Source organism: Amblyomma maculatum, chromosome 8 (genome assembly GCF_055883805.1).
Source record: "Amblyomma maculatum isolate TAMU_Amacu chromosome 8, ASM5588380v1, whole genome shotgun sequence".
Classification (NCBI taxonomy): Eukaryota; Metazoa; Arthropoda; class Arachnida; order Ixodida; family Ixodidae; genus Amblyomma; species Amblyomma maculatum.
The window spans coordinates 98,963,917-98,973,230 of NC_139351.1; positions in this window are offsets into that span (position 1 = coordinate 98,963,917).

Genomic DNA, 9,314 nt, shown 5'->3' on the forward strand with positions numbered 1-9,314 from the left:
CATGCGCTGTGCAATGTCAGTTCACGTTAAAGAACTGCAGGTGGTCCAAATTTCCAGTCTTCTATGGGGCATCTCTCATAGCCTGAGTCGCCTTGAGACGTTAAACCCCGTAAACTAAACTTTTCCTCTGGCCACAATATTTCAAGTGGAGGCTTTGCTTTGGCTGACCTGTTTGAAAAACGGGCACAGGCTCATTTCATTTTCCCCGCAGGGGCACCTTGTGTAAAATAGATTTTGGTGCTTGGCGCCACCACAGACCCCTAGCCCCCATACCGAAGCTGTTATCTGTACCGTGGTGATAAGTTGAGAGGTGAAGGAAAGAAACCATGAACGGTAGCGGTCGAGGCTGTGGTCAAGTCTTGGCCGATGGGCTCCTCGCTTGGCTCCGGGACCTTCCTCTGTCAATGAGGGTGAACCAGAGGCGACAATATTAGGAACCTTTAACACATAGATGCCATATGGACAAATCATCTTCTAAAAAACATGATCGGCACCTGAAAAGGGGTTGCACCGATGTAAACAAATTTGTGCCACAGAAACCAGAAGCATCTCCTAAGTTCTTTTTGATCCGCTCGATGACCAACGAACCAGTACCGAACTTGTACATTTTCGTCATTGCCAAAACCCTGAAGAACTGTGTAGGCAAAAACTACAAGGCTAAAAAGCAGAGAACTGGAGATCTCCTGATAAAGTAGAGACCAAAGAACACAGGAACAAACTGCTCTCTTTGCAAAATCTCGGCAAAATGAACGTCGCAGTAACTTCGCACTGCACCCGTAACCAGACAATGGGGGTCATCTCTGAATACGAGCTGTTACAAATTACTGATGACGAAATCGAAGAACTAGCTAAGCAAGGAGTAACAGCAGCCCGCCGAATAACTCCGAAGAAATAATGCAGAATAATGCAGAAATCAAGACCAATTACATAGTCCTAACCTTCAATAGTACGATCCTGCCCAAGGTCCGACCTTACAGTCCTAACCCCAGGCGGTGTTTCATATGCCAGCGCTTTGAACACAGCTCCTTGGCTTGCCGGAGCAAACTGACTTGTGTCACATGTGGAGAACACAAGCACATTGACAATAGATGTCAGCGCACACTGAAATATGTAAACTGCAGTGGTGCACATGACATGGCGCATACTCTAGATCATGCCCTGCCTGGAAGACGGAAAAAAAAATAATCACCCTGAAAACAACAGAAAATCTGACATACCCTGAGGCAAGAAAACGACTCCTTTTAACAGAAGGGTACAAATAAATAAATAAAATACATACTCTGATGTGGTGACCCAGGGACCACCACCGCCTTCAGTTTCAGTTTGCACACAGGTCGATTCAATGGACGTGGTGTCGACATCCAGGTCCACACCCTGTCTACAGCAGCCAATGGCACACGCCACAGGGATAAAAATCTTGCGCGATGATCACAGTCATTGCCTTCGGCAGCGGCCCCCCTGGCGACAGACACCCAGAGCAGCTTTGCTGAACTGAACCTGTCGCTCCACCCTGCCGAGAAGGCAGCTGTTGTTCCAAGAGACTCTGCCACAGGAGTAGAGCCTGGTTCAACACTGCCAACAAAAAAGACACGCGAAGATGCGTCCTCCTTGTCCATCGTGGAGGACATGAATGTTGGCGAGTACCTGCCAATATCCAAAAGTCGCACATCTGCGGCATCTCTGCGGAAATCCAGCGCCACAAGAGTGGCGATAGATTTAACTCCTGGTTCGCCACTGCTTCAGCGGCGGCGAGACTCCCTAGAGATAAAAGGGAAACCGCAAGTTACCCCTCCCGAAAATAAATAACTTCCCCACTCCCTAGTCTATTACAATGGCATATATTATACAGCGGAACTGTAGAGGTTTACACAGGAACTATACAGACATAACATATATGCTCTGCTCAAAACAGTGGCACCACAGCTGTGTGCCTACAGGCAGGAAACAAACCTCTGGCCACAGCACACTCATAGAAAAAACTCATAGAAGATTTTATTAGTTTAAATGACATAGTTTTAATGTACACTAAAAAAGCCACTTATTGTTGCCCCAGCTCCGGAAGAATGAGCTGCCTTGATTTAGCCTTTGCATCTCCATCAGTGCTTAATGATTTTATCTGGGATGTTTTAGACGACCCTTGAGGAAGCGATCACCTACCTACGATTTTAAAGGTTGCATCATCTACATTCATCATTCCTACCAGGCCACGGCGCTGGAAACTTCACCTTGCCGATTGGTCAGTTTTTAAAACTAATGCAACACTAGAAAAAGAATACTCGAAAAATTTGTCTATAGAAGAAATAAATGAAAGGTTCTCTATATGTATAATATCTGCAGCTTTATTAGCCATACCACAGATATCAGAATATGTGCAAGGAAAAAACAAAATATGATGGACGGAGGAATGCAAAACAGCAAAAAAAAAAGAAGCGTGGGGCATGCTCCGTAGATATTAGACATCTGGGTACTTAATTTTAAAAAGGTCAGGGCAAGAGTGTGGTACGTTCGTAGGAACGCAGAAAAAACGTCATGGCAGCAATATGTGTCCTCAATTAACAGTTCACTAACATTAAAGAAAATGTGGGAACGGGTACGAAAATTCACAGGAAATTTTACTCCTTTCACATTTCCAATGCTCACAGCACCTGGCATACAAACAAAATTAGAAGAACAAGCCAACATCTTGAGTGAGCATTTTTCAGAAGTGTCAAGCTCTTCAAATTACACAAATACTTTCCTAAAGCACAAAGTTTCAGCAGAAAAACAAAGACTTCCTTTCAGATCAGGCATACACGAAGATTACAATCAACTTATTACATTACAAGAACTGAATAGAGTATTATCCTTTGAGAAAAAAACAGCACCAGGACCAGACGATATACACTATGCTTTGCTTGCCCATCTTTGCTGTGTATTCCCTCTATTTTTCGTTCAGTGCTAAATACTCTTGTACTGTATGTTAAAATACTTTCCTAAAGCACAAAGTTTCAGCAGAAAAACAAAGACTTCCTTTCAGATCAGGCATACACGAAGATTACAATCAACTTATTACATTACAAGAACTGAATAGAGTATTATCCTTTGAGAAAAAAACAGCACCGGGACCAGACGATATACACTATGCTTTGCTTGCCCATCTTTGCTGTGTATTCCCTCTATTTTTCGTTCAGTGCTAAATACTCTTGTACTGTATGTTAATATTGAGTGCTTGTTTATTCTGAAAATGAGTCAATGTAAAATAACATACCGAGGGTTGGCAGTACCAAGATAAAGAGTGGTGTGGGTTTCCGGGCAAGGGTAGGTAAGGTGTCCATTATGTTTAACTCTTGGCATTTCAATTCAAAGCAGAGAAAAAGTGGTCCTAATGCATGAGGTTCTTGACAGGAAACACTAAATGTGCTACAACTCCTTTTCACACACCGGGTGAAACGCTGTCAAAGCTAGTGCGCTCATCTGCGGCCAAAAAGTGCATTTCTTGCACCGAGTGAAGGGCTTTGCCTGCAGACGTATCACATGATAAATTTATTATCAGCATAACTAAATGCATTCTTATTGCTTTGAAAGCAGTTTTTACTCCTCTTTCTTGTCCTAGTAGCTTTGGTAATTGTTAAGCCCCATAAACCAAACCTATTTTATACTCATGGGATGTTTGTGTATCTTCCTCGAATGTGTATAGACCAGGGCCTGCATTGCAAATATGAGTCATTATCGAAGATGTCGCTATCTCCCCGACCTTGAGTCATCTGATTGGTGGACACCCGGGAACTGGATATCACCACCACTTCCTATGCTGGCATCACTTATCAGATGGCTCGAGGGATCGGGGAGGTAGTGACACTTTCGATAGCGACGCAAACTGGGAATACAGACCCAGATCTGTACCATTCATGATGAATTAAGGAAAATAAATTAATGTATGCAATGTATTCAATGCAAATACAGTCGAACACGGATATATCGAACTCGAAGGGGATCGCGAAATAGTTCGATATATCAATAATTCGATATACAAAAATCGGCTTGTGACGGCACTTACGATGCCAAAAAACGATACCGTATATGTCGCGTAATCAACCCACTCGCATAATGAACCCAGCCTGCACTTTTGCACGGAGAATTTGAAAAAGATAAAAAGCGTTAAGGCCAGCTGGCTCACATGCAAGCGATTGAGCGATATCAGCGACGAGCGGCAGCGACAGAGCGATAATTTTCAAACTTTTTGGAACTGCGTCCCTCTCGCTGCTCGAGCTACCGCGGCAGCTCTAAACAAGGTTTCTGTGTTGCCGCGGCAGAAATCGCAAGCGTTTTCGCTTGCATGTCGATGGCGCGCGTCACTCCGTTTCGGTCGTCTCATACAGCTCATTTCTTGGCAGTGTGCCAAGATGCTGCGCAGCGATAACGTCGGGGCGGGCGCGTTTATCTTTTTAGAGCTCCTGTGGTGGCGGGGAGCGAACTTGGCAGAGTGCCCGTGATGGCTTGATTGCACGTATACAAGCCTGGTTCGATTTATCACGCCACGCTTGGGGCGGGTGTCATGATCGCAGCAGCTGATCGCGTGCTTTCGTTGATTCACACATGCAAGGATAAACGACTCCCGTAAAAAAAAAAAAAAAAGAGAGAGAGAGAGAGAGAGAGAAAAAAACTGCCATTTCTTAACATCCGAACAGCACAACGATAAGATAGGATGACTCGCAAAAAGAAAAACAAAGAGAGAGCTGCCGCTTTTTAATGTCCGCAGGCACCATAGCCACCTCAGCCGCCACGCGCAGAGGGTTCGCAACACGCTGGAGAAAGCGAGCGTCGACGCCTGTCTGAAAACAGGCTGAGCTGGCTTGGCGCATGCGTAGCGCGTGCTGAAGGAGAGAGATAGCTTGGCAAAAGGATGGGCACACCCACGCACATATGACTTGCAGACGTCATGTGTTGGCGCGCGGAAAACGATAACTGCAGATGCGCGCGCATTGGGGAATGGGTGCGGTGTTGCCCAGACCACCCGTCGCCGAACTGTCCCCTCTCATTCCTTCCGCACGTGGCTTGAAAACGGCACGCGGCAAACGGCCAAAGGTGATGCGATCGTCTTTGGGGAAGGCACACTTTCCAGTGCGTGATGCGGAGTTCGATATATCGAACGACCGGTGAAATTAATTAAGTTCGATATATGGCGCGGCTTTCCTATACTTTTGCATGGGATTTTCAAGAGGATATTCCGTAAGTTCGATATAACCAAAATTCGATATAACCGGGTTCGATATAACCGGGTTCGACTGTATATATATATATATATATATATATATATATATATATATATATATATATGTAAGGTTATTCATTTCTTGTTTTATATTTTTTTAAATTCGGGGGATAAAAATCGGGCATTTTTTTTCGGCTTGATAATAAGGGAGAAATTAGGTTTTCTATCAAAACGCTCCGATATTCAGGTTTTGTCCGGGTAAATTTATATTAATAGTTTATTGGATTTTCCCTATTCGGTGGGTAACGATTAGGGGTAGGATCTAGGTTGCTTTCAAGAAAGTGTTTTAATAATTTGGCGTTTCTGTCATAATTATGCTCTCACGTGATGTGCAGTGGTAAGTTTTTGGACAAGAAACATTTTATCTATGTGAGCTGGTCATCGTTAACATACATAATCGTGCATGTGCAACAATTCGGCTTCCATACGAGACCTCTCTGGTTTCTGGAAGTATATTAGCTGAGAGAATGTTTGCTCAACGTCACAGCTAGCTGCCATTAGCTTACACACAATATCAACGCGGCATTTGCTAGCCTGGGATAGTGCACAGTTGCGTCATTCCAATAGTCCATCGATTCAATACTAATTTGTAGGACTTGCTTCCAGCAAGTACTGGTTAAATTCGATCCTTGTGAAATGAGCCTACATCGCCCATCACAGAAATAAGAGATGTAGGTAGCCATCAAACCACTGACTCTGTAGCCGCTTTTGGAATGGATTGAGTAGGGCACCTGGTTTCTACATTGTCAACTGGTTTTCTTCTTTATCTGAGACGTCCGGTTTCAGAGTGCAGCCTCATTGTGCGGAGATTTTCATGCAAAACTCTTCACAACAAGTTTTTACTAATGTGGCATTGCTCTTAGTTAACATAGACAAGACATACTTTGCTCGATCGCCTTTACCGATTACCGTGGAAAACTCTTTGACAGCCTGCTGTAGTGTGGCTTTTACGAGGTGATCGAAATTTGGCATCAGAAGTTTCCGCTTTCAAGCATTTTCTGGACATCTATATGTGGCCCGAGTATATCTCATTAAAACTGCCTTCGCATTAAAGAACCTCTTTATCAGAAAGTATCTATCAAATAGCTTTTGCATTGGTGCTTTCATATAAGCTTTCAACAAGTTCCATGGGCACAGTTGTTCCAGAAATGGAAAAAGTCTGGTTTTACCCGAGCTTTTAAGAACATGTTCGGTGGGCAAAAAGCGGGTTTTACCCAAAAACGAACAACCCTATATATATATGGTGTAATTGTTTTACCAAATAGATTAGTAAGAAAGAAACCCATCAACGAATTAGCGGTGAGGGGGAGGGCAGAAGAGTTCAGAATCTCGCTACAGAATAGGTTTTCAGCTCTAACTGAGGATGGCGACATTACCCTAGAGGCAATGAACAATAATTTCAGAGATATCATTACTGAGTGCGCAGTAGAAGTAGGCGGTAGGATAGTTAAAGAGGATACCGGTAAGCTGTCTAAGGAGACGAAAGATTTGATTAAGAAACGGCAGAGTATGAAAGCTTCCAATCCAACAGACCAGATCGAATTGGCCGAGATATCAAAGCTAATCAATAAGCGCAAGGTGGCCGATATAAGGAAGTATAACATGGAGAAAATTGAGCATGCTGTAAAGAACGGGGGAAGCCTTAAAGCGGTAAAGAAGAAATTGGGCATAGGCAAAAACCAGATGTATGCGATAAGGGACAAGGCGGGCAACGTCATCACTAATATGGACAAGATAGTCAAAGTAGCCGAGGAGTTCTATACAGATCTCTACAGTAGCCAAAGTAGTCAGGACCGTAGTGAGATTGGCAGTAGGGAAAAACAGTCAGACGTTCCACCAGTGACGAAGGACGAGGTCAAGAAAGCACTAGAAACTATGAAAAGGGGGAAATCAGCTGGAGAGGATCAGATAACTACAGATTTGCTGAAGGACGGGGGGGATATCGTGCTAGAAAAACTGGCCACCCTGTATACGCAGTGCCTGGTGTCATCGACGGTACCGGAAGCATGGAAGAATGCAAACATTATCCTCATTCACAAGAAAGGGGACTCTAAGGACCTTAAAAATTACAGACCAACCAGCTTACTGTCTGTTACGTATAAGGTATTTACTAAGGTAATCGCCAATAGAATCAGGACAACCTTAGACTGCAATCAAGCAAAGGATCAAGCAGGGTTTCGGAAACGGTACTCTACTATCGATCATATCCATACCATCAATCAGGTGATAGAAAAATGCTCGGAATATAGCCAGCCCTTATACATAGCATTCATTGATTACGAAAAAGCATTTGACTCAGTTGAAACCTCGGCGGTGATGCAGGCATTGCGAAATCAGGGGGTAGACGAGCCGTACGTGAAAGTGCTGGAAGATATATATAGTGGCTGCACAGCAACCATAGTTCTACATAAAGAAAGCAATAAAATTCCCATAAAGAAAGGTGTTAGGCAAGGAGACACAATCTCCCCAGTACTATTCACAGCTTGTTTAGAGGAAGTATTTAGAGACTTGGAATGGGAGCAGTTAGGGATAAGGGTAGATGGAGAATACCTCAGTAATCTGCGATTTGCTGATGACATTGCCTTGCTAAGCAACTCGGGGGATGAACTGCAAATAATGATTGATGACCTAGACAGAAAAAGTAGAATGGTAGGCTTGAAAATCAATATGCAGAAGACTAAGGTAATGTTCAACAGCCTCGGGAAGGAACAGCAGTTTACATTAGGTAGCGAAATACGGGAAATAGTAGGCGAATATGTCTACTTAGGACAGGTAGTAACCGCAGATCCAGACCATGAAAAGGAAATATCAAGAAGAATAAGATTGGGATGGAGCGCATTTGGCAAGCACTCGCAGATTATGACTAGCAGCTTACCGGTATCGCTCAAGAGGAAAGTGTACAACAGTTGCATCTTGCCTGTACTCACCTATGGGGCTGAAACGTGGAGGCTAACCAAGAGAGTTCTACTTAAGTTGAGGACAACCCAGAGGGCTATGGAACGAAAAATGGTAGGGGTAACATTAAGAGATAGAAAGCGTGCAGAGTGGGTCAGAGAAATAACTCATGTTAATGACATTCTAGTGGAAATTAAGAAGAAGAAATGGACATGGGCAGGACATGTAGTGCGAAGAGAGGATAACCGATGGTCGCTGAGGGTAACAAACTGGATTCTAAGGGAAGGAAAGCGTAGCAGGGGGAGGCAGAAAGTTAGGTGGGCGGATGAGATTAAGAAGTTCGCAGGGGTCAAGTGGATGCAGCTAGCACAGAACCGGGTTAAGTGGAGAAATATGGGAGAGGCCTTCGCCCTGCAGTGGGTATAATCAGGCTGATGATGATGATGATGATGATGATGATGATGATGATGTTTTACCAACTCGCTCAATGTAAAAGATATCTATGGGAATATTTGCCCACCACTATACTGTATCTCGCTCTCTAAACCACTTTGGGCCAGAAACATATAAACCAAACAACATGGGGACTGCAGTGGTTTTCTGCCCTTCTGTTTTCAAGGTTATTTTTCTGGATTCTAAAAATTACTCTCTATTTACATTGTCAAATTAGGTAAACAGAAACGTCTTATTCTTGGTAATTAGGGAAAATTCAGAGCAGTGGACTGCATACTCAGTGCTTTGGAGCCCTCATTTAGGCATTTTTATTTACCTATTGAGACGTTAGAGGTTCAAATATTCGGTAATGCTTCACTGAAGAAAATAACACGTAATTATGTTCCTTTACATTCATTTCTGTCTCCTCATAGAGAATTGTATGTTATAGTTCTGAGCTAAGAAATGGGTTGTTTTCAAGATGCGCTGTCCAGGATGGACAATTTATTTGCACTGCAAAGATGTGAAATGCTCTAGAATGCATGTGTGCCTCACAATGTTATGCAAATCACTGCAGGAAAAGTGATTGCTATGCTTGTGTAGTCAGGACACTTGCCACAGTCATAGAACTTTTGTTCTCTGGCATATATGAGCTCACTATCCTTTGTTTCTCAATATGTTTACTTGCACCCTTTAATCGCGTGCAATTTAGCTGCTTTTAAAGAATGTATCCACT